The sequence below is a fragment of the Poeciliopsis prolifica genome, unplaced genomic scaffold (assembly GCF_027474105.1).
Source record: "Poeciliopsis prolifica strain line A6 unplaced genomic scaffold, Auburn_PproV2 SCAFFOLD008, whole genome shotgun sequence".
In the NCBI taxonomy this organism is placed as follows: Eukaryota; Metazoa; Chordata; class Actinopteri; order Cyprinodontiformes; family Poeciliidae; genus Poeciliopsis; species Poeciliopsis prolifica.
Genome location: NW_026562383.1, coordinates 11,758,648 through 11,785,443, shown reverse-complemented (window position 1 = coordinate 11,785,443; position 26,796 = coordinate 11,758,648). Strand labels below are relative to the sequence as shown.

General features: G+C 35.6%; 1 protein-coding gene across 4 annotated transcripts in view; it reads left to right on the top strand.

The window, feature by feature from the left end:
- Positions 1 to 26,796, top strand: part of tnr (tenascin R (restrictin, janusin)) — a 161,706-nt gene that overhangs the window by 48,132 nt on the left and 86,778 nt on the right. For 3 of the 4 annotated variants that reach the window (XM_055032647.1, XM_055032648.1, XM_055032644.1), the window contains exon 2: positions 574 to 621. The exons of the other annotated variant lie outside the window; for it this stretch is intronic. The gene's annotated coding sequence lies outside the window, so the exon portion shown is untranslated. The remainder of the gene's footprint in view (positions 1 to 573; positions 622 to 26,796) is intronic. 4 annotated transcript variants of the gene reach the window in all.

Sequence of the window (26,796 nt, the reverse complement as noted above, 5' to 3'; positions counted from 1 at the left end):
TTGTAATGTCATTTCATTTAGTAGTCCAGAGCTCTGACTGGACCCTGGCATGAGTCTAGATATCCAACCAGAGGTTGATAATTCAGCATAGTTTTTAGTTTGTTTATACATATGTTGTGAACAGTAAATCAGTGCATAAAGCTGCATAAAGCAAGTAAATCATTGCTTAAGGGACAGAGTAACAGGACAATGTAATTAGCATTATGACAAGAGGCAATGGGAGGAGTGCTACAAATAACCTGGGTTAAATGGTTGATACTTCATCTCCAGGACTTAAAGCACACCTACACTTTCTGTTTCTGTCAGAAATCTTCATGTCTTTGTTTCACTCTAGAATCCTTCATATTTTTACAATGCTAATTCACTTTTTTGCATTCCAAGTATTTATGCTTGAAATGTTTACTAAGAAGAGTTTTTTTTCAGCAATCTGTATTAAATATTTGATTTATATATATGTACATTTTTATGTGTGTTATCCAATTGTGCCAAACTGATTGAAAAAGAATAATAAAAAATAGAAAAGGAAAAGAGTGTTGAAATAATATGAAATCTTCCTTCTTTTTGTCTTGTCAGGAAAATCCAAGAGACCAACACTTCTCAACTTCATTGTTTACATCTAAGGTGAGCTTACAAGCCGTCTCATATGTTTACATATATTCTTAAGTACGTATTAGTTGATTAATAGCAGCAATAACAAACTCAAGAAAAACAATGAAAACATCAGGACATCTTAAGATTCACCTTAAGAATGATGTCATTGTACAGGTTCGGATAGGATTATGGATTATGTATAGATGGAAAACATATTCATTACTTTTTTTTGCACAAAATTATTCTTGGACAATGTGATTTTAATCTGGTTAATTCAACCCATTTTGAGCTTCTTTCAGAAGGAGCTGTTTTAGGGCCTCTTGTCACTGTCAATCCAAATGAGCTGCTGCAGACAAAACACTTATCTTTTCTAGCAGCCATTGGCTTATAGCGGTAAAACCAGCTGACTGAATGTGGTGAAGCTCCACTTGGGTCGCAACCCAAGTGGAGCTTCACCACATTCAGGTGATGTTTAAGAAATAATTTGAGGCCTTGTTTTTTTTTTTTTTGTTCATAGGCAATTGTTGTTGACTACCAAATTATTTTTTTACTAACATGCATAGTTTATATTTAAATGGGGATGTGTGTTTTCCTTTTCCATAAATTTATGCTCAGTGATGGAGGTTTTCAGACATTATGAAGACTCCCAGACGGCATCAATAAAGCTAATCATTGTTTCATTGTGGTCCATGATTGCTGATGTGGTTTATTATATTTTCATCATCAAAGTGCGTGTGCTCCAAGAAAGAGAAATGGGTAAGTTTAGGGATTTGAGTGACTTTGATGCGAGTAAAATTTCAATGGCTAGAGAGCATCTCGAAGTATATTCCCTGTATACATTGGTCATTATCTACTTAAACGTGAGCCAACAAATGAACAGAAGCAAATTGGTGACAGGGTAACACGGCCAAGGCACTTTGATGCATGTTGGGTGTAAGGCTCACCTGTTCCTTGATCTGACATAAAGCAGCTCTGACTTAAGCTGCTAAAGGAATGATTCCTGGTTGTAAGAAAATGGTTCAGTGCAATGGTTTGAGAAAATTTGCTCGGTAATCATATGTCCTGCGTCAGAAGTGGATGTTACTCTGACACATGCTGCCAACTTAAGCATTGTTGCAGAGCTTGTTTACGGCATTAATACAAATTCAATTCCCTAATTGATGTGGTCTCATTCAGTAGGATAAATGTGACCTGCACAAAAACAGAAAATAGGAATGGAAATAGAGTTGTGTAATAAATCCATATTTAATTTAATAACCTCTTTGTTACATTCTCCCAACTTCCTTAATTAAATTATGGTCTTTATTTTTGTTGAGGCATGAGAAATTCAAATATGCAAAACGGTCAGAGAAACAATGGGCAATGTCAGAATTTTTTAAGATTTGCATTGTTGCAGTTCATCTCCCAAATTAAAGTTTCACTTAAGGTTCCAGCATAGCTTCATTCAGCTTTGGGTTGCTGTTTAAATTTTCATCTTGTGTGACTATTTTTTTTTGTCTCTCAGGTAATCAGAGTCCATTTGTTTCCAACCTCTGTCCCTGTATACCCCCCTTTAGCAACACTGCCAGTGAAGCACACATTTAATGAGCAGTTAGATTCACAGTGTGCAATATGTCTTACTAATTTATAACACCATAGGTCTGCATTAGGTTAACTGTATAGCTGACTCCAGTGAGGTTATATTTTAACTTTTAACATTTGCTGCAGCGTACGTAATTGAATTATGGGATCCCTTCATGATTTCCATGCAGCTTAGTTTTCACTTGTCCTGAGTTCTGCCTTCCAGTTTTTATCAAGCCATTTTTTTTCACACAGCATTAGTAATGTGATACTTTCTATTCTTTCTTTTAAAGTCATTTGAAATGTACAGCTCCCTACTTAGAAGCAAAGATGGCCTGGGGCAGAAGAGCCTTTTGAATGTCAAAGAATTGTCAAATAGAATATAGCTGATGACTTTGTAATGTTCAATTATTCGTTTTTGATAGTCTCGTCTTGGCATAAATTCTAACAGTCATGTAGCGGTAAGTATAAATGCTTGAACAAATGGAAACTGGACATCCTATTGTACCAGTGAATCCAGTTGCCTTCTGCACAATCTCTAAGAATGCTAAATTTAGCTGTAAACACAATAACAGCAAAATACCTAAATTAACATATAACAGACAAAGCAAAACAAAAACACACACACACACAAATCAAGTTACTTAATGGAAAATTAAAGGCTTTCGTTTTCCAGAATTGTGTCTCCATTTAATAGCACATTCAGATATCTTTTGTTGGGACTGTTACTCTTGCCATTGGGAGTGCTTCTTAGTTTAATTGAAGCAAAATTCAATCAATTTTGAAATATTATTGAAGTCAAATATTGTGTGCCATCTACTAGTGCTAATAGAAATTGTGTATTAAGGTAACCAGCTTGATCGAAGGTAGCCAGCTTAATAACAGCTGGGTTTTCCTTTTAAGAAAGTATTTATTTGGTGAGCCAAAATTAATTTGCTAGATTTTGAAACATTACTGTTTGCTTTACCAATATTGCTGTAAATAAAACAAAAAAATTGCAATTAAATTATAAACCCACCTTTCTGTTTTCTGTCAAGTGTGCTTCCTCAGACGTTTGGTGTTCGCCGAACTCACATTAGCCTCAACAGAGTTTGGGGTTGTGCATGGTTGTAATGCACAACCCCAAAGGAGGAGGTTCAGTTGAGGGATATATCCCCAACACTTTTTTAAAAGGCCAGCCTGGTTCCCTGCAGTGTTTACTATTCAAAAGCACCCATCCTTTATTCTACACACTAATCCCTAGTGGAGTCACGAGGGCCAGGATTTGAACCCAAAATCTTCTTGCTGCAAAGCAACAATGCCACCATCTGTGCCACTGTGCAGCCCATAGACAAAAAGCGATGATACAGTATCTTAAATACATTACGGTCCCAGTGATAAATAGCCTCTCAAGCTGAAGCCTGTGTCCCTCTCGACCATCCACGTGCTCATTGATTGGCTCTGCTGTCTCTAATGGACATTTGATGTGACGTTTGCCACTTCATCTGGTTGTCAACCGGGCCTGAACTTATGCTAACACTGATGTGCAACTTGTGATTTTTTTTTTCTAGTTAGCTGTTTTCATTTACCTATAAGTTGTTAACATGCTGGGGATTTATTCTGCCTGAGTCATGTCAGTCAGATGGATTTAATTTACATTGACATTTGAATGTGTGTCCATGTGAGTGTGTGATTACATGTGACTATGGTAAATAGTTGCACAGCACCCCAGTACTCAAGCTAGAGACTGCAATTGTTAGCATCCACACCGTTGTTCTTAGCAACTTGTTTTGTTGACATTGAGAGGTGCTTAGTGAGATTCAAATAGCACTTAAAATGGCAATTTTTATCCTGTAACAGTGTTCCAGGAAAAAAATTACATTTTACATATAAATGGCTGCCATTTGTGTCTTTTATAGAAGAATAATGTCTGTACTTCCACAAATGTGACCATTGTATTACCTGGGCTCTCTATAACTCTGACTCCCTTTTCAATTACTTCAAAGTCAAGTTTATTTATATAGCCTATTTTAGCAACAAGGCAGTTTACAGTGCTTTACATCATAAAAAACACGAAACAGTAACCTATAGTGAAACAAGCAATAAACATGGACAACAAAATCATCAAGATTAATCAACATCAAATATGTATAAAATATATTAATATATGTACAAGTTATCATTAACCAAATCAATTCTAAATAGGTGGGACTTTAGCCTTGCTTGAAGGATCTCTGTGCATCAAAGGTTTTTCAGTTTGTTCTAAATTAGAGGAACAATAGAAAAACCTCCTTCTCCACATAAGGTTCTGGTTCTGGGAATTCAGTGTAGACTAGAACCAGAAGAGCTGAGTGGTCTGGAAGCCTGTTTTCTGAACTACAGTAAGAGAGTAAGGACTTTTGAACTGCAGGGTGATTACACTGTGCTTGTATTTGTGTGTGAATCCTTGCCCTAGTCTGTCTGTACTTGGGTGTCAATAACCACTTAAATTTTCCTAAGCGTTTATGACTGTTTTTTTGTCCTCATCTTCCAGTCAAAAGAAAGCTGTAACCTTCAGTGTACTGAATTATTGTAACATGGCTGCACTGTATTTTATTATCAGTAAATATAACTATATAATAGTGGCGGAAGAGTATTTCTTTAGATCACCTATTACTGAAAGGGTTAACGCCATTAGTAATACTGTTGATTTAAACACCATAATTCCCATCATTGCACAGTCCACAATGACCCAGAAGATATTTTGGTTACCAAGAAGACAAGCGTATGAGACAGTGTCTGAAATCTACCATCAGTGATAAAAATGGGCCCCAGCAGAGGGCTATTTATTAAAAAAATGAAGTACTTTTCCCACAACATAAAAAAAATCCTGTCAAATTATATGGAAAATTATCAAAATGATCACGGTGCTCACAGCAGACAGCTACTTGAAAGCCCAATTTAATTGTAGATTTTTTTAACAAGGAAAAAACTCTGAAAACTGTCGAGATCAAATGACTTAATGATTCATTTTGTAATGAACAGTATAACAGTAAATGGGACCAATGCATAAGAGGGTAAAAGCCAACGTTTATCTTAATTTGTTCTTTATGTAGACATAAAAAGAAAAATGGAGTGAAAAGTTTATTTGAACTGATTAGGAGAAACTATGCAAATTTCTCTGAGTTTCTGTTTAGAAAAAAAATCCTTGAAAGCCAAAGCTCATTCTAGACATCAGCTGTCTTTTGACTCCTTTGGTTTTTTATATTCAACAATAACTTATGTTGTTTGATGTTTTTCCTCAAACTGATTTTCTAGCAGTGTTAAGTGGTGTTTTGACCTCACAATAGAGAATATGAGGCAGAACGCACTACATGGTTTGCCTTTCTAATTGCTTCTCATAGGAACCAGGTATTGATTGTTGCAAATGCCCATCGATTTTTAAGTGGGACTCTGCACTATCTGACATTTGTGCTAAATACCATAAGGTGGATGCTTTCTGTCTGTCTGTGAACCCTATCTATCTTTTTGTGTAGCAGCATGACTTTAACTCCATTCAAATTTGTATTTACGTGTATTATTTTGTTAAATATGAATTGGAAAAGCAGGAAAGAGGAAAATAGCTTATGCTTTTGGAGACCCAGGCAGCCTTAATCGAGAGGCATTGATCTGGCCATGGGAAACAGTGTGCTTACTCGCACAACAAGATAGCCAAAGGCAATTGGCAAGCTGTTTGTTCCCATTGGATGAAATCACATGAATTTCCTCCCTATGGTCTAAACGGATCACTACATCAAAAGGTCAGAAAGAGTGCCATAATTAATAAGCTGCTTTTTTTCAATATTTCTGATAACAAAATGACTATGTGATTTTATGAATCAATAAAGATATTAATAATAAATTAAGCTTATGCATAATGCACAAAGATATAAATATATTCAGTGGAAAAAGTGTGCAAAGTAAGGATGAGAATAAAATAGCTGTTTTAAAAAACCCAGTGTAAATGATGTACTTGTATCTTTAGTAAAGAGAGTTTAAAGCATATTTGGAATTGGTCTTTGTGATCTTTGTTTATTAATGACAAGCTGTACAGCTATTCCCTTTTCAGATATGGAGTTATGTAGCTACTTAACAGATTTTAAACCTCCAGAGCTGCAAACTTAAACTCAATAGTCTCTAAAAAAAAAAAAAAAAAAAAAAAAAAGAGTGAGTCAAATTTAGACATGGAATATAGTTACATTTCCTACACCTGTACCAAATGTGAATCTCAGTGTTTGGACCTGAGGGCTGTCTGACAGTTCGTTGTGTGTTCTGCTTTGAACCGTACAGGATATTGGTTTCATTCGTTAGATTTTCCAGGAGAACGTGTGGAATAAGTAATTTCTGCTAAAGTTCACGCAGTAACTGACTAGTGACTGACCTCTTTTGCCTTTCGATCACAGTGCAATATGGTGCCATGTTGTGTGCTTGGAAAACTGTCATGTCAGTCTTCTTCATTTAACATGCTAATCTAATTGTTATCTAAACTGCTTCTACCCTGTAAGGGTCAAACTTTGCTGCATGAATTTTATTTAACGCCTCAGAGGTGTCGCAGCTTTTTTTCCGTGATGTTCGTTGGACTGCTTGGCACAGGAAATAACCTGCTTTAATAGATATTTGCCTGCCGTTGTTCCTTGCTCCGCCTGTCGTTGAGGGGTTTGAATAATGCAATATGCTGTCCTTAACTTCCATTTGAATACACTGAAACTGTCTTGTCAGCAGGGAGAAAGTGACACAAAGACAAGTAGACTTTGAAAGACCAACAGAGACAAAAATCTGGAGAGGCAAAGATGACAAAGATTAAGGTATGTGAGGAAAGTTTGTTAAAGGACAGAAAAAAATCCAACACCATCACCATAGAGAGAAATGGAAGAAAATTTTGTTAGAGCACTGAGAAGTACAATGTAGATACACAACACAGACACGGTCAAGGATTTTAAGATTTTTGATGCATTTTTCTTGATTTAGAGTAATTATAGATGCTTGTAAGTTACGTGTTAGTTAATTTTGCTGGACTGTGTTGCTGCAACTCCAAACTAAGTGCTTAGAAGGAGAAACCAGTTTGCACTGGAGCAGCAACAGGAGCACCTCCTGGACTGACTTTAATTTTAGGAATAATGTCATTACTACATAAAACAGTTGAAAAGCTGAACTTTGTTTTGGCTTACAACTAAATGAAGTGTGAATAAAATCCTGATCTAACTGTAAGCTTTCTTGCATTAATTTTCTGTTAAACTTTAATTTGTCTACATATACTTTGCTGAGAAAGTTTACTTATTTATCCATTTATTGATTTATTTTCAAAATATCCACATTTTGAAATACTGACACTGAATTGTTATAATTCAAACAGTAGAGAAACATGTCTTGATGGGGCCAATTTGTTTTATCCTACTGAATCAGAAATCTCTGTGACATTTTTCTTACATAGCACGCTGTTAATTTTCATCCGACTTTTCTTTAGTTATACAATATCGGCTTCATTTATAACATCTTACTTCTGACAATTTGTCAGTTCAGCTTTGATGTGGAAGATCCCACCTTGAATGTTAGTCCACTTATTCTTAATCTCCCTTCTCAATATTTTCAATTTTTACTTTGAGATTTTGACTACAGTAACAAGTTGGAAGGTAAAATCCTTCATACATTGTGAGGAGCTTTATTTTTCTTAGCTACCAACTTCTTTTTCCTCTTTTGGCCAGGCTGCTTTCCAGTGAGGCACATAATAGCAGGTAATGTTCTTGTTAACCCCTGGTTCTTCCTGACCTGTCTTACTCATGATATGTTGTTATGAAATATTTGCCCCCTTACAGATTTTGTTTCATTTGCATTTCTTCATTTCAATCTTACGTGTAAAGTAGGGAAATTTTGATTCGGAAAAATTAAGCATAAACTTTTTTTGTGTGTATAATTGAATAACTTAATATATTCGTTTCGGAATTTATTTCCCTTTTTAAATAATTATTTTAAGAAAATATCTGGACAGGAAACTTTTGCAGGCAACAGTTAATTGTCGATTTTCATCTGGGTTCATGAGTTGAACAGAGGAAAACTGATAATTTTGAGAAATTGATATCCATCCTCTGACTTCAAAAATCCATGTACTGATCTGCAACTGTTTTATAGTTTCCTGTTAAAAGGAATTTCTCCAGTTGCATTTATAAAATGCAGCTGGAGAATGAGCAACATCAATTTTAATTAACGAGAACTTCCTTCATATTAACACCTCTGATTTGCTGTTATTGAATCCTGCAAAGAGACCATGGCCATTTACAACAATGGACACATATTTCTGTACTTGAGTATTTCATCTTTTAAGCAAGTTTCTCTCAATGGAATGCAGAATTTCAAGAGATGATCTGAAATAAAGATCACATAAAATTGTAATGCTGATCTCTTGATCAATGATTTGCACAAAAGACGTACTCATAAATATTCAACCAAAATCAGATAAGGAGAAGTTAAAACTTGAGACTTTAGTGGCCCCTGATCTATGTACTTTAAATTGTCTGCAGGTTAGAGCTCTTTGTGAACATATTATCTTAAAGCTCAGTCTTTTTCAGACTTTGTAATTTCTAAGTCTTCATCTAAAATGCCTAACACAGAGGTTTTTTTTTGCAGTTAAGCCTCATCAGCTCAGGTTAATTTTTTTTTCTTTCAGCATCATGTGCTTCTCTTCTTTCTTCTCATGCCAGTCCACTGTTTTTCCTCCCTTTACAAAGTCGAATGACCCAATAGCTTTTAATTGCTATGGTTTTTATGTGGTCTGCTGAGAAATAAAAGCCACTCAGCACTTCTGTCCACAAGATAGATGCTGCCGATACTTCTCAGCGAGTTGCAGCATGGGAGCACACCCCGTGGCTCAAGGAAGTGCAGGTGAAGTAATAAAAGAAAATGGTTCGCTGTGAGGGGGAAAAAAATCCCCTGCAATGGATTTCATTTTTTATTGGAAACAAGTCACTCAGGGTCACGCACACAGTAAGAGAAATTTAAATCCACATGGACACACAACCACAACTACACATTTGCGAAACAAGGAGCGGTGTGAGAGGAGCAGCAGCTTGTTAGCAGCAACCAGTTCAGCAATGAAATCTGCTCTTGCTGTTGGGCAAGCAGGCATATGGTAGTCATCGCACAGTGACTCAGACTTGTATTAAAAATGGAGACTGCAGGAAATCAAAAGCATTGCTTGGATCCCTCCTGTGCTTGACTCAGTTCTGGTGTTATAAGGCTGAATGCAAGCCTTTATCTCTGAAAGGCAGGAAGATTAGATGAACATAGCCCTCTCTACCTCTGGGTATGGATTTAAAATACTCTGTCACACCTATTAACACAGAGATATATCACAGTATGTTACAAGTTGAAGTTGTGGATGAACTACATATAAACATATTGCATAAACATAAATGGCATACAAATATAAAACAATACTTTTTTTTACTCACAGTGAGTGTCCTAAAAAATATGCAATGTCAAGAAATCATAAAATTCTCTTATAATGGTTTATGAAGATTGCAGTTTTTCAGAAGGATAGTTTAAGCCAGCTTGGGCAAGTTTAGGAAAGTTAAGGGATCACTAAAAATGATCAGTTTGTGTGATTTTACATTACATTTCTTTTATTCTATAAACTATTCACAACATGTCTCCAAAATTCCAAGCAAAAATTTATTATTTTCACAAAAAGAGAAATTGTCAAAGTAATGAAAAAGATGCAGTGCTTTCAGACCTCAAGTAACGCAAAGAAAACAAGTTCATATTAATTTCGGAACACCAAAATTAATATTTTGACTCAGGAATAGTTCAGAAATCCATATTTGGTGGAATGACGTGGGTTTGTGTATGTGTGAAAAAAACAAGAAAACAAAAACTAATCTAGATTATAAGTAATTAGTGGACTTTTTCAAAACTAAAACAGGCAGCTGCAGTCCACTCAATCCAAAATGCTAAAGTCCTAACTAACATTGTGAAAATGGATCATAACACACACCAGTTCTTTGTTCTCTTCCACTAAACCAGCTCTCTGCTTTTCAAAGAGTAGATTGTTTAATTTTGCTGTTTGTGGTAAAGCACAAAAGCTCTTGCTTTTCAGGTTTTCTCAGGTTTTCAGAGACCTGCTTACTCAGTGTTGCAAACACCAGAGCTAAACTAGGTGAGGCAGCATTTATTTTCTATGCTCCTCAGCTCTTGAACAAATGCCCCAAAAACATGTGATGGGCAAAAACTATTGGCTATTGCTAGTAGTAGGACTGAAATGTTGTTTACTGCAGCTTTTGATCATCAATCTGACTAATTAACAGTTTGAACCATCGATCTATGTTTGCCTTTTTAGTCTGTTTTTCAACTCACGTTCCTTTTATGCAATGTTTTATATACATATTGTTCACTATTTTCTTCTTTTTTGGGGAAGTTCTGAAGAGCACTCTGAATTATAATAACAATTCAATACTTTATTTTTGGCTTTAAATCTAACCGTATGAAGATATAGCTTGAAATTTAGTTTTATGTAGTATCAAAAGTTGGCCCTCACAGGAACAGCTGGGTTTAGCTATGCAAAACCCAGCTGTTCAGCTGTACAGTGCACAATAAATGCAATCAGTCATATTTTGAAACATTACTGCATCATACTTCAAGGCATCCAACATTGAGATAGGGAAACTACAACAGAAACAGAAAACATGGAGCCAGATTCTGGAGGTTTGCAATAATAAATGTCATCATAATGAGAGGATAATTGCTATATTTTACCCAATGCAATAAATTATATGTCAATGATCAATTCCAGCTTGTTTTATGTATATATAAACAAAAACAGAATTCACAACATTTTTAAGCACTGCAATCAGCTGAAAATTATGCAAAGGCTAATTATTAGTTTGGATTTTAATCTTTTAAGGCTTCTCAAAATGCATGTCACAGCATTAGCATGCATGTTTCCTTTACAGAGAGTGTGTGGAGACTCACTGAAGAAGCAAAGAGTTTCAGTGGCATCGAGAATCCAGACTTACATGAAGCACTTAATTTCAGTTCTATACAAATTTAGTTGCTGGAAATGTTGAAATCAATCTGAAACAGAAGATTCATTTGTTGAGACAAAATGTATTTGAGAGAATAGTTACAGAAAAGAAAGTGCTGGGAATGCAACAGTATTTATTACGTTTGTTAAATCTGTGAATCAGCAGATTTTTATAATCCTGAAATTGCAAATAACACACTTCTAAGAAAATAAACATGGAATTATGTCCCTTTGGTTTACCAGTATTGTACTTCCTGACATAATTTTTCTGTGAGAAAAAAACGGCAACTAAATTGCAAATATATTTTCTTAGTGTACTCGCACGTCACTGCAAATGAGTCATCTTCATAACTGCCGACACCGAACATGACAGCAGGACATGCCTTTAACAGAACAGAGGCTATTCTACACACTGAAGACATTCCTGACATCCTGAAGGGAAATTAAGTATGGATCACAGTAAGTTATGCGATTACGCTGGAACTGAACCATGTCAGAAGTTCACTGAAGAGTTTAATTGCTATCCGTGAGATTGGATTTTGTTAGTCTCACCACATGATGGAAATTCAAAATATGAGTCCATGAAAAAGCAATTACTTGCTTTACTGCTTAAGTGTTAAGAGGCTCTCATTATCTAGTTAAAACCCTTCACAATTCTAATTCAAAGGAAGCTCTAATTTGCTTTATTTACTGTCAAACTGCAGAGCTTATTTTTTTCCTCTGTGGGTGAGACGCAGTTGAGTGGAGTGTTTGACTCTTATTTTCATTACAATAAAACAGCCAACAATAATTATGATGAAAGGCTTCTTTGTTAAAGACACAGAAAACTTTGAACGTTTTACAAACATTTGCAAAAACCAGTTGAAAGTTTAATTTTACTGAAATCCCAGTTTGGTGATAAGATCTTATTATTCTTTAAAAGCATAAAAGCTAAGGTAGAAGAAAGATTTCCTTTGAGTTGAAATACAATTACCAAGGCAGCCTTTATTGTTACATAAATGACAGAAAAATGAAGATGATAAAATAGCTCAAAGGCAGAAAACATTTTCCAATTATATCATACGGCTTAAGTTTTTAAAAAGGTAAGGAAATTGTACAACAGCATAGTCTAGCTTCCTGTCTGAAAAGTGCAACTAAATGTATGCAAATTGTGTTTACAGCTTGCAAATGTTTGTCATTATTCAAACCACAGCTTGTAGACAGTACTGTAGTGGTCAAGGGAAACATTTAGACATCCAAACCTCTCTGAGGCTCCGTACTTAATTAGTTTAGGTTACTGTAGTGATTCAGGCAGCAGAAAGCCATTTTTCCAAGTTGAGCTGGCAGCATACCAACTCGTCTTGGAATGAGTCCCTGGTGAGAATGACTTTTGTAGAATTTCCTACTGATTGAATAATGTACTGCTTTGCTTATCAGCAGGAGGTTTTATTTCTTTCTTTTCTTTCTTCGACAGTATGGCTGATATAGTGAATTCATTGTCATGTTTCGCTCTCATTTCTCCGTGTTGCTCCAGATCACAAACACATATTTCGGTCTTTTCAGCATCTCAGACAACATACAAAGCGTCTCATTTTGTTTAAATGAGCAGAGAAGTGGGAGGTTGAAGGCTGTGGAAATGCTTCTGAATGAGACTTGTTTCACCATGTTACACACAAATCAATAGAGCCACAATAACAAATTATCAAGTATCAGATTACGTGGTCATAGCTATCTGTCACTGAGGACGTGTGTGAACTCACAAATGTTTGCTGAGCTGATTCAGTTTGAAAGCTTGCACCAAAAGCAGCAAAAAAACAAACAACAACAAACAAAAAAACAATCAATACAGCAACCTTGATCTTTGTTCTCTGAAGAACAGATATCATTGGAGGAGGATCACCGAACAGGAATTGCAACTCGTGAAAATGTAGAAAGGAATGATAAAATAACTGATAAAAGAATGTTATTGATTTTGTTACTTTGTATTACTCTGTCAAATAATATTTTTTCCAGGCTGGTTACTACCAAATTGTCTCATGATGGTAATACACTTTACATTTAAAAGGAGATCTACTCATATTTTAGTGGCTAAACTGAAAATATAAATTAAGGTAGGATATGATTTGATTTTAATGCTCATGAAAACCTTAAGAGTCTTGAAAATCATATCCCTGGGAAATATGTTTCCTGGCTCTTTGGCAGGAACCCAACAGTTTTGTATTTTGTTCAGTTGTGTCTGTCTTTCTTGGATTTGGCTGTCACGCATTTACTAAAGTGTCCCTCATTTAGTAAATGCACCTGGGGGCAAAAATTATGACAGGAGAGTTTCCACATCTAATTTATGAAACTCAGAGCTTCAGTCAGTGGCCACCTTCACAGAATTTCCTAAATGAGTGAATGAAAAATGACAAACACTAGAGATTACTTTCAGATTTTAAATAGACTGCAGCACAACATAGGATTATTAGCGGGCTAAAAGACTTGAGCATTTACATATTTGTATATTTTCTTCAACGTATGTATTTAAAAGTCTTACGTATTTAACAGTACTATGAAGTCCTTTCTCTTTCAACCTCCAGAACCACTTTACATCAACACAACCTAGAGAACTAAATTAAACTCAGTTTTTTTCCAGAATGGCAGACATTAAAACAATGTCCCAAATTTCATTCCTTTAGTTGATTAAGGGCAAGTCCATCTCTATTTTAGTGACTTAATGCAACATTTTACACTGACCTGTGTGTTAATATGTATATCCTAGATCTCCTACTGAAAATACATGCAGTCCAAATACTCGGCCTTGGACAGTGCTTTAGAGAACCAGCTTTCCTTCTTGATTTTGGCATAACTCCATAATGGAAAATAAATAGCCTCTGATCAATCCAAAAGATAAAATATTTGCTTCAGAAATCCCTGGCCTCCTGTGCACAGTTATAAACAAAGAGATGTACAGTGCAGACCGTTGAAATCTCCTTACTGCTTTTGATCTTGTGGTTGGGCTATTAAATGTTCTTCAACTGGTCAGTAATTAATCACACAGACAGTCCATGAACCATAGCCATCCTCCTGAGATATTCTGAGCGTAGCCAAAGCTTGCTAAAAATATTTCCTATTTTAGAGGCTGAAAGGTTTTTTTTTTTCTGAAATTCCTAAAATGATGCTTCTTAATCTCTTTTCATCTAAGCCTAATTGCAGTTTCCACTTAACTCAAAGTACAGCCTGTTAACGTCAGTAATTTATTTCTAGATTTCTCTGATTCATACTTTTAATTCAAAATATACAGATCATTTCTTCCTATGTACTTTGAGAATTGTGAACCAGCTTTCCCGGTCAAGAAAAACAAGTAAGAGAATGTGGAAGAGACGGATGGATTGTGTGTGAGATCATGTGTTGATTCGCCACGTTTTCGTATTTATTTGCAATCCAAAAGCTAATTTTTAAAATTTCACTATTCTTTTGTCTTTAGAAATAGCAGTACGTCTCTATGATATAGGGCACCTGTGTAAATCTATTGTTTGTGTTTCTCTCATTCTTATTTCCAGCCACTGTTATATAAAAAAGCTTTTATCTTTTGCTTTGTCTGTCCAGTCTTGCAGATCTCCTGGTACACATGATTACTGTGTGAGTAGACTAATGAGTTTTGTATTGATTCTGACTTTTTTCGCACAGTTGGACCAAGATTCTTTAACCCATTGAAACCCATTTTTTTTCTACCAGACATGAAATCACATAAAATCAGATGTCATTGATGGCCCTTTGAACTAGTCAAGGGGGAAATAATTTTAAAAAGTGTGGAAAAATACATGAAAAACTGTGTGTTATGATTGGTCACAATTGTGACCAGTGGGATATTATGGAGTTTGTACTAAGATGAGCTGAAAGTGCCTTTTCCAAATAGAAAAGATCATTTCTTTATTTGAATATATCTTGCCATAGCATTATTTTAGTGCAGCATTTGCTCTGTAAAGTACAAATTTGTCTCTCTGTATATTCTAAACCAAGGTAAATTTGAGTACTTCAGTGTTTATGCATAATTATATTGAACTTCAGTCAGTTGTAGTGTAATGCTATCCCATTTACATAGATCATAAAGATAACTTCTATAGTAGAGGCCTTAATTTATATGACTGAAAATCATGAACATCTGTCAGTCACACTGTCATACAGTAATAAACTTAGTCCAGGGGCCTTCAACTCCAGGGATTGAGGGCCAGGGTCAGGCATCTTTTCCATCTCTGCTTCAATACACCTGAACCGGATGATTAGCAGAACTCATCAGGAAGAACTGGACTACATACTGAGGTGATTCATTTGATTCAGGTGTGTTGTACCAGGAACAGATACTGGACCCCAAGGCCTGGAATCAAAGGCCAGTTGTGTGGCTTCTTCTCACCATTTGGTGACTTTGGTATTCTTCAATTTTGGGTTATTTCATCCCCCTTTCTTTCCATGATCTTTCTTGAAGCACTGACTGTGCAATAAAGCCTTGAATTTATCCCAGGCACGGGTGGTGCAAAAGCAAAATTTCTGGAATGATTCTTGCATTGATTGACCAGTAAGTGTCTTGATCACATCTTGAAAAAAGTGTCCAATTGATATCTATTTCCATGACCTACTGACTTTGTGCCAAACCTTTGCATTACATTACATAATCTTTGTTTCTACTGTGAAAATATTGTCCTTCTCGTGGACCAGCGGTTTCTCATCTTGTGTCGTATCCTCATTTGGAGCCTCTGTAGTTTTAAAGGGTACATCAAAAAGATAGTTTTCCCTTCATCATAAACTTTGCAGGTGGTAACAGAGTGCCGATGACTGGACTAATTTAATCACATCCCCACAACATAACTGCATCATTCCATCTTTAATATATAAAACACCAGCTGTAGCACCCCTTCAGCTTTTTTGTTGTGTATTAAATTAAGCAGTGGGGAGAACAGATATTTGCCTCATTCTTCTATGTTGAATAAATCCTACTTCCTATGGAAAACCTCACTGGTTTACAGGCAACAATATAGCAAACTGTTTTCAAGGAGATGATTTTTAAATGTCTGAAAAAGCTCCCAGGAATCAATGAAACATGCACAGTTCATACACTGGATTTGCTTGAATAAACAAGGTAATAGAAAACTTTTATCAAAGCTCCCTCTCACTCTGCAAATGCAGCTTTGCTCAATGGCAAGCAGGGCCATCTTTTGAGCTCATCGGGAAGTGTATTGCTTAAAAGAAAAGATTCATTTCATACGCAGCTGTAACAAGTAAGCAGACATCTTTCTTTCTCTCATACGGTGTGTGACTGACATTTCAATAAGTATTAATGTGTGCTACTGAACTGATTTCACCCAAAAAAAAAAAAAAAAGTGTGTTTTGGAAAAGGATTATCTGTTTGTATTTAAAATGTGACTGCAAGATATAGCTTTTAGTTGACAGCTTCAGTCAAATGAATGAGCCAAATTTAAAGTAAACATGTTTTTTTTTAAAGTAAATGAGAACTTATCTTTATGTCAACACATTTTTTGTGATGACATTAACATATAAATTACATGCTCCATTGATTGTTTCTGTGCTATTTTCTGTTCCAGAAGTGTGAATAACAATGCTGTTGGAAAGGCAATCCAGCCTTTGCTAACATTTATGCCATGTTGTCATTTTAAAGCGTGTTTAAAAATCTACAAAAAACACAACTGATGAAGAACAAGGGCTTTGTTATGCATTTTAACAGAGAAGACTAGCTAATTCATTTCAGTCATTTAATAGAAAATTAAAACGCAGATATAGATATTCATTAAACACATAGTGATATCAGTCATTTATCTGTGGTGAATTAATTTATTTGGCTTTTAGGTAGTGACAATATAAAATAAAATTTCTTCAAAAAATGTATTATAAAAAAACAACAAAATCAAGACTTTTAATGCAGAATTGTTCTATTGTGGCCCACTGAAAGTAAAGGGTACCCTGTGTTATACAGTAAACACATTAAGTATTTGGTGACCAGGACTCATTTTCTTTGATTTACTACATGAATCTGGCATGGAGTCAGTCAGCTTGTGGGGCTGCTGAGGTGTGAAGGAAGCACAATTTGTTGGATCTGCTTTCTCACATCTTCCCCTGAATAATCTTTCATGTGCTTTAACATTTCATGGTAGGTGACTTCACTGATTTTAGAATTGACTAGCAGATGAGGAAGTCTCCATACTCTCAAAGTTTTTACCCCAGCCACATATTTGAATCTCCACCAATCTCTACCACAATGTTTATACATGCTCTTTATAAAGTGTATTGCCAGGTTTATGTCTTTCATTAAATTTTAAGGGATTAGCACTCCCTTCTTATCTTGCTTCCTTTAAAGTTTATCACTTCAGAGTTTCTAATTATCTCCTTCATTTTCAATCCGAACATTTGGAGTTCATACATTATCTAATTATTATAGCACATATCATCATGTTCTTGCTTTAATGTCCTCAGTTAACTGGATTTTCAAGCTGATTACTGTAGAGGACCAGAGAACGGTTCCTCTTGAAGTTCGGGGAGAAGCCCAGGCTTATATTCCCTCAGGCCTACATTGCTGATAATGTTCTCTCTGCAATGAGAGTCAATAGGAAGTGGATTGAGAACTGCTGCGCTTGTCTCTCTCATGCTCCTTTCGCAATCCCAATCATCCACCTGGATTTTCCACTGCCAGACCTTCTGCCCTCACCTCAGTGCATCCTTCTGACAAAGTCTTAGCTGTCTTTGTGAACTACAAAGGTAGATGTGAGAAGCTTATTAATTGAATGATGAATGAAATGACTTCAGACATATACAGCACTTTTCAGGACCCCCAAAGACGCTTTACAATGACATCATTCCAATTCACACCCATATTCATACACTGATGATTGCAAGCTATTGGATTGTAGCCACAGCTGCCCTGGGATAGTCTGACAGAAGGGAGGCTTCCATATTATCCCATCGGCTGTGGATTTTGTTAACTTACTCAGACCTGATGAGCATTATGTATGCTGTCTTTCAAATATGTTAAAAATTCTGCTTGCTTAAACGGGCATTCGACTATGAATGCCCTCTACTAGTTATAGATATGGATATAGAAAATACAAAGTCTGTTTAAACTGAGATAACATGAATGATAACTTATTGGATGATACTAGAGATGTAATAGGGGTCGGTGTAGAGAGACCAATAAATCTTGAAGACATGTTTTTGAACTGTGGGAGGAAGTCGAAGTGCCCGGTGAGAAGCCTTGTATGTACAAAAAGAACATTGCATTGTTTTATCTAAATTTTTTTTTGAAGTTTAGGAAATTTTTTGAATCATTAACTTTTAGAGTGGCTTCAGGACTTGGTATTTAATTTGAATACATTTTTTGAACTCTGATAACCGTTTTGCTGTGTGATAAATTGTGTTTGACGCATATACAATTCCAGCTGATGTGAATAAAGGAAACTAAGGAAGTTTTTCTATTATGTTCACTTTACACTGATCATCAAGTTTCTGTTTTCGTCCTGCCTTTTGTCATCCACACCTCCTCACTTTGTGCCTTGAAACAGACAATGAAACTAAATCTTTTTCTGCTCAATTGCTCCAGTGGACGACACATTGAGACCTATTTGACGACACACTAAATGATTTTTATTTTCTGGCGGAAAAAGAGGGTCTGGAACCAATTTTTCACTGGCGCAAAGAGGGGAAAGGCAGGTTTTGGTATGGCAGTTGATAAATGACTGGTGGGAGGTAATCCATCTGCTGCATCAACAAGGAATAGGATCGTCTACTGTTTAAAAAAAAATAAAAAAATCACAGTTAGAGGCTGATTCCTATAAAGTCCGAACATGCTGTAGAGTACAGTAACATATTTTTGTCTGCGTGTTTGAGCAAATGATAGAGTGAGTGTGTTTCAATCTCTTTCTCACTTTTTTTGCTTTGTTTCTGTAGTTCACACACACAGACACACACACAGACAAGAATGGCCATGTGCCATCTTGCCTAAATACCAACTATCTATCATCCGTGATATTTCATATATTTTAAATTCAATAAGCCAATATGATTTATGTAGTGGCTTGGGTGGCTTTGGTACTTTGAGATTTAAGGCTAGAGACAGTAAAATACATTAAGTAGTTATTTGTTCTCTGTATTTTCACTGATCATGAACAACATCTGAGGACTTCAGATCTTTTGGGTTTGATCCTGTACAGAAGTGCTAAATCACATTTACATTGGATCTGACTCCATCCATCCATCATCTGTTCACCCATGTCCCGAGTGGGGTCGGGAGTTGCTGGTGCCTTTCTCCAGCTGCGTTCCAAGCAAGAGGCGGGATCACCTTGGACAGGTCGCCAGTCTGTCGCAGGGCAACACAGAAACAAACAGGACAACCATGCACACACACAGTCACACCAAGGGAGAATTTGGAAAGACCAATTAACCTAACAGTTTTTGGACTGTGGGAAGAAGCCGGAGAACCTGAAGAACCCACGCATGCACAGGGAGAACATGCAAACTCAGTCCAAAAAGACCCCAGAAAGGCAACAGTGCTACCAACTGCGCCACTGTGCAGCCCTGCATCCAACACTTTAACATTAAATTAAAAATTACCCAAAGGTGTACTCCAATGCATCCAGTTGCATTTACTGTGAATTTTTCACCACTAGTGAACTTTATACCGTAATGTTTTTGTTTCTTCTTCTCAGTAAGGAATCACTATGTAAATATCAATATAGTTTGAAAATAAAACAAATTATGTAGAACCATCAAAATCTTAAATATTAAATGAGATATTTTAAATATTAGTTATTTTGTCAAAAATATTTATTATAGTTTTATAAATACATAATGTAAAGTCCAGTTTTCAGATAAAACCTATGTTTTAATTTGATATCAATCTATTTAACCATTTGTCCATCCATCTCTCCATGACTCAATGGCTATGTGATCTTGATAGTTTTCCCATGTGGCCATTCATACTAATGAGTTTCAGACTTATATAGAATTTATCTAATTTCTTTGTGAGAAATAACTGTCAAATTGTGATTTTTCAAATTCTGTCCATAGTTTTTATTTCATGTTTTGTACCTCAGTCAAGAACACGTTCAGTCCACCTTTCTGTCTTTGGATTGGTGCTGTTGCTTGGTTACACTAAAGACACAGAAAAAAAAATAAATAAAAAAATTATATGCATTTCTTTCTGTTCCTTATATCTCTCATTTTTGCATCTACCTTTTGTAATAATGGCATTCTTCAGCTGCTCGTGGTCCTGCAAATAAACACCAGGAGAATAATAAGATTCACTTTGAAAAGTCCCCCTCTGTGTTGCTTCCACAGCTACAAAGCACTCAGAGGAAGAAGTGGTCCACACGAAACTGTGTATTCTCACAGTAGGACAGCAAATACAGTAAAAGTGGCTGTGTGTATAACTGCGTACAGTTCTGGTCTGAAATTTAGTTACACTCATAATAAGCTTGAATTTGGCGCTTTAAAAATGATTTGAGCCTTTTTTAAATTGGAATGAAAACATGCCACTGCAATAATTACTTTAATAAATTTCTACGTTTGCGTTTATTGTACATTGTGTATAATCTATACAGTGCACTACTAATAATGAAACCATCATCATGCTTGATCACTTTTTTTTTTATTTTTATAAAGTCTGAAGCATTGCCTTGTCTTTTCCAAGCATGTCTCTACCTTTGTGGCTTCATAGCTCATTTTTTTTCCTGATCTAAACATTTTGCCAGGGGCATTTGACTTGTCAGTGTCACCCACTGCATAAACGATTTAGCTTCTTTCTTAGTCTGTCCTCTCTCAGGCAGTTCTCTGTGGAAAACGATGCTGGTGTTTTAGCAGCTTTCAGTCCATGATAGGTTCAAGATTTCAATGAACCAATGTCCAAACCAATTTCCTTTCATTTCATGGTGACAGTTTGTGTCAGACAGTTGAAAATTGGACACAATTGGGTTCTTCAAAATAAATTGAAACTGGTTTTAGAAGGGCGACAACTGGCTAACATTAAGTTTCTAAAAGGACCACGACCTCAACACTGTGGGAAATCTGAGGATTTTACAAGAAAAGTGTGGTCAAGACTAGCAAACCAATAAACTTTAACAGCTGTGACAAGAGAAGAGGTGCCTATTATTGGACAAGAGGCAAGGTCATATTTAAAGACTCTAGGAAGAACCCAAAGTACACGAAAGACCGCAGGCCGGGATTTGAACCCAGAACCTTCTTTTGGGTTCAAGGCAGCAGTGCTACCAATAGCATCTCTCTGACAAAGCTTTCTATAGGTACATTTCTCTTGATTTCAGTGAAATTTGCAGTTTTTGACTGGACTGCACACATTTTAATTGATATGTGGCATCTTTCATCTTTTCTTCAATGACTGACATGTCAAAAAGTTTTAAAAATATATTCTCACAGCTGTCCCTGCATATCAACTTTTTATTCCTTTTTGATAACCTTTTCAGTTTTAATGGAGCTTTCAAATAAATGATCTAAACTTTTAAAATGTGTGTTGTTCAATTATAGTTGCAAGCCAACTTTGAACTAGACTGAAGAAACATTACTTTGTCATTTGGATAATTAGAGGTTTATCAGTAAGAATTTATACCATCCATGTCTTTAATCTCTAATTCTGTAATTCTGCACTGTTGTAAATAGGTAGTTCCCAAAGGCTTTATCAGTTGGATATTAGATTCTGCTTTTTTGTATAACCATTTACCTCCAAGATACTTACATAATTTTTTACAGTTTTCATTTTTCCCCCCTATTTGTATTGTTGATTTTGACTTGCTTGCTTTGTTTCTTTGTTATTCTCAGTGTTTGAAGCACTAAGTACAGAGCTTACCTTTTTCTTGATTCAATCAGATTTCTTTCTTGGAAGAAATTAAATGAATTTGGCAATTAAATTAATTTTCTCTTCAAAGAATTAACCTCAGAGCTCATAAAAGCAAAGCATCTGGACAGGAGCAGAACAGCGGTGAGCAGACAGGGCTTTCTTTTGTATTTGCGTGGGCACTATTTCTTTTATTTTCTTTCGGTTGTTGTTTTTCAGTGAGAGCACCTCGAGAGGGGTGTTGCAACACAAATCCCCAGCAGTACATGAGATGAAGAAAACAAATGAGCACTTTTCCTGTTTTCTGTGCTGAAAGTGGAGCCTCAGTGTGCTCTTTTTCTATCTCAGCAGGGGAAGGTGTTGATGTGTAGGCCTCTGAACTCTTTTTTTTTCTGTTTGTGAGCTTTTTCAATGCATTTGCCTTTTAAAGATGACGGAATGGAAACAGACCTTGTTACCTTGACCTCAATATTTAAATTGACATAATTTATATTATGTGTTTTACTCTTAAATCAGGCAGAGAGTAGTTCAAAGATGTAATTTCTATCATTCTAATGTAATTTCCCTTCGTCTTAGAAAGGTACAGTCACAGAAAGAGCTTAGTCACAAGATAACAAGGTTCCCAAGGTATTTTGCACACATACATACACCTACATGTATAGACACTGTAGCAGGGTCTTGCTCTCTCTCTGTCTCTTTTAGTGCTAGACCTAACCTATAAGCCCAGTAGGAGCAGTGGGTCCACAAAGTATATGTGTTAGGACACTTTGTGTATGTATAAGACCATACGCACATAATATTGCTGATTTGGATATATTGAACTGTTCTTTTGCACACTTACAAAATACATATTTATTGAATCAAATGGAGGGGGAAAAAAAACTTTCCTAATGGGGTGAAGAGTTTGAAGCACTGTTGGGTGAAAATCTCTAGACCATGTCACCTTAATTTTAACATCAGAAAACCCTCAAGACCAATCCAGCAGTTCCCCTGGTACAAAATAATTTTATTTTCCAACTAAATCCTTTAATGAAGACTAATTTTTTAAATTAAATGTTGCTCTTATCCCCTTCAATTGCAAATCACTGTATTACTTTTCTTATGTGACTTTATAACAGTGTTTTAGAAGAACCCATTTTCACAGTCATTGAGGGCGAGGCAAGTGAAACATTTCTGCACAACTGTGCAGAAATGTGGATGTCTAGACACACAGTAGCAATCGCTTTGTTTGACCAAATAAGAATCTGCAATACAGAATAAGTATCAGATTTTGCATTCGTGACTAGTTTATTTTGATTATTACATGCACACCTAAAAACACACTTGGAGAGAAATGCCAAAGAGAGAGTCACTTTCTCACTCCTTCCTCTCCATTTGTTACTGATCACAAATAATAAACCAGTTATCATTCTGATCAGAAATTCAATCACTCTCTTTTCTCTCTCTCTCTGTTTTTGAAATTCCTTAACTATAGCACAGAATACTCAATTGTTGATTTAGTAGAAGACAAAATGGATTGTCTGTGCTCCTGTCTGAATTTGAAGAATGCAATAAAAATGATATGAAAACATTCCTTTTTGTTTTATTAACAACAATTAAATATATTTTTACTTCAGCCTGATCTAAAACAAAAAAAAGTTTAACCCTATTTAATATTATACAGCGAGAATGAGAGGTTATGTCTTTTTATGACCTACATATCTGGCTTCATTACATGCATTCTGGACTGGAGGTATATTTCTAATGTTTATGTGGCTGCACGAAACAAGAAGGCTGGCAGATGGGAGTGTAGGGCTATACATAAAGGCTTTCTTTATTTGTCACTGACAAAGAAAGCCTACATCTTCAGCCCACATTATTTTGTGACAAACAATTAAAATTCCACATACTTAAAGAATCTGCAGAATTCCAATAGCAGCTGCTTTAGGGTTAATGATTTATGCTAATTTTCAGGAGAGTCAGCTAACTTTCTTTAGCACAGTTAGCCGATTCCCTTGTTAAAGAAATCTCTGAACTGTTTTGTCACATGACACTTCCTGTAGAAATCAATCACTGTGTTTCATTTGCTCTCTCTGCACTGGGAGTGTAACTCATTACCTTTCTTAATTACTCCTGGGTGAAGCAGCTTGGTAATCCTAATCTGTTAATTAAATTTTCAGCTCCTGGATCTGACAAAAAAGACCCAAAACCTGTTATGATTACATGCTGGATGAAGGAGATAATTCACACAGATTTCAAGTTTTAGTCAGAGATTATCAGGAGTCCCAGGCATGAAAGTTCAAAGCTTGTGTTTTTGTTATTAGTATTTTTTATGGATAATGAGATTAAATATGTTATTTCTTCTATTAAGAGGATTAACATCAGATCCCTATGGTGTAGAGTCTCTGACTGTTTATCATACAGTCAGACAGGGCAAATGGTATTGCCATGTGAATATTAATCACTTTTCTGTTTAATGCAGTCATTTAATTTATAGCTCAGTGGCTTATTCCAGAGTGCAATGATTTGTTTTACTGGCAAATGGTCCACTTTAGAAAACTCTTTAAGGTTTACTGTATTTAAAAGTTTATGTTTGTCTCTTTGTAGTGCTGATTTAACAGTTTTGTGACATTGAAGCTTCTGTAAACTGTTCCTATCAAACTGACACATTCAAAATATATAGATGTTTTCTCTAGAGGTTTTAGATTTAGATTTATTTCCGTGTCTGTATATATATATATTTCTAGGGTCTTTAACATATAACCCTAGAAAAAGTCATCACATGTTAATTTGACTTCTAATTTGATTCGATATTTGTTTTCTGGAGATGTAAACCACAGTAAAGCAGTTTAACAGTTTAGGGAATAAACTTTTCCACTGTTGTAATGGAATAATTAGAGGCTGTCAATAGTAGCAGAGGGAGGGATGATAATTAGAGACAATGGTGAGTCAAGAGGAAGGACAGAAAACAAAATAGCTGTTGAATCAGTGTCAACCTTTCTTCTGATTAAACTCTTTTCCTACTCCTCTTGTTGTTAAACAGAAGGAAACGATCCACTAACAGAATAAGTCCTCGTCTTAAATCCGTTAATGTTGTTTAGTGTTTCTGATTATCAGTAGATTTGGATTTAATATTAAATAAATGAATCTAGTTAAAGCAGAGAAATTATATTTTCACTTATTTTAAATATAAAAATGTGATGTTTTTGACTGTATTTTTTTAAAGACCTTAAATCAACCGTGTCTTACAGGTTACAAGGCTCCGAAGCTAGGAATTCATGGCCATACATCAGACAAAAAGCTTCCTTTAACTACAAAACTATCTACAAAAGTATCTTGGTTGTGTTAAATTAATTTGTCCTGAGCCATTTTAAATTAAAAAGCAGTGCAGGACTCCCAACCCTAGTTTACAAATAACCTCACACTCTGTGTTTGAACACCAGATGGCACTTGTTTATTTATTGTGTAGTGTATTAAATATCTTGCGCCATATTTAATTGCATTTGTTAAATGTCATCGTTAGCTGCAAACCACAGTCATTGTACACCTTTGAACTTGTCACATATTTACTTCTTACTTACATTCTCCTTGTAACTAAAGGAGAATGTGAAAAAGTTTTACACAGCTGATTAAGTACAAGTGAATGAGGCATTCAAGCTCTTGCCTGTCATCATTACCAGCCATTCTTGCATTGATTTGGTGTAGAGTACTTTAGATGATATCGACATGTACACTCTTTCTGTCATGACACAGCACAAAACATATGAGTGTTCTCCTGGATCAGCTTGTTGCAAGTACATCATCAGGCTAACAGCTTAAATTTCTCTCTCGCTTTGTTTCTCGTACTCCTGAATTTAACCCACTGAATGACAAGAAAGGATATTTCTCTTCTCCTCTGTTAATGCTGCAAGCACATATTTTTTGTTAAAAACAAAACAGAAAAAAATGTATGAAAAATGGCCACCCTGTCACCCTGTTGTTGTTTTTTTTTTTAAAAAGCTATTTATAAACACATTTCCGAAAAGTGAGCAAAGACCAAGATAAATGGAGAGAGTGAGGGTAGGGAAAGAGTCAAGTATGCGCTGAACTGAGAGAAGAGGTGAGAGCGACAGCATTGGAAGCCTTTGATCTTAGGTTTCTAATCAATGGGGATTATAGTCTGCCTGCCTGTGTCAGTGCTGATTATTGCAGCAGGATCAGGGGATGGTGGACATCTAAAACTGCAGGACAAAAATACACAACTGCATCGTCATGTCTGCTGTATTTCATTACATGTTTGCATTAGTTATTTGTACTATTAATTAAATTTGAACATATATTTGGCAAGATTATGCAAACACATATCACAGCTAAGCATAGTCTTTAGATATTGTGTTATGGAAATAATAATGTGGCTTATGTGATTATATGGCTCATGTCCCATCAATTTGACTTGTGTCAGATGGAAAAACAGAATAAAGCAATGCTACAGAAAATAAGAGTCCAACATATAGACAGATTAACTTTATAGTCCTTAAATCTAAATAGTTTTGAGGTCTGCTGTCTGTGAGGTGGAGGATTTTTGAAAATTTTTTTTAGTTTTTCTTTTGTTTAGAATTATGTGGAACACTTTGTCTTGCAAAGGATCGTGTACATATAATTGTAAAGCAGGAGGCAAACAATGCATGACAGTATTACTACACCAGAAAGACCACTAAAAAATGATTGGAAACAACTATTCTTTAAGGGACAGTCATTTTATTTATAGCTGCAGCCTCAGCAGTTGGATGTTATTATATTTCTGCTTTTTTTTTTTTCTGTTACATCTCTGCAGTGGAAAACAGACAGGGGTGTCTTTCACTGTGGCAGG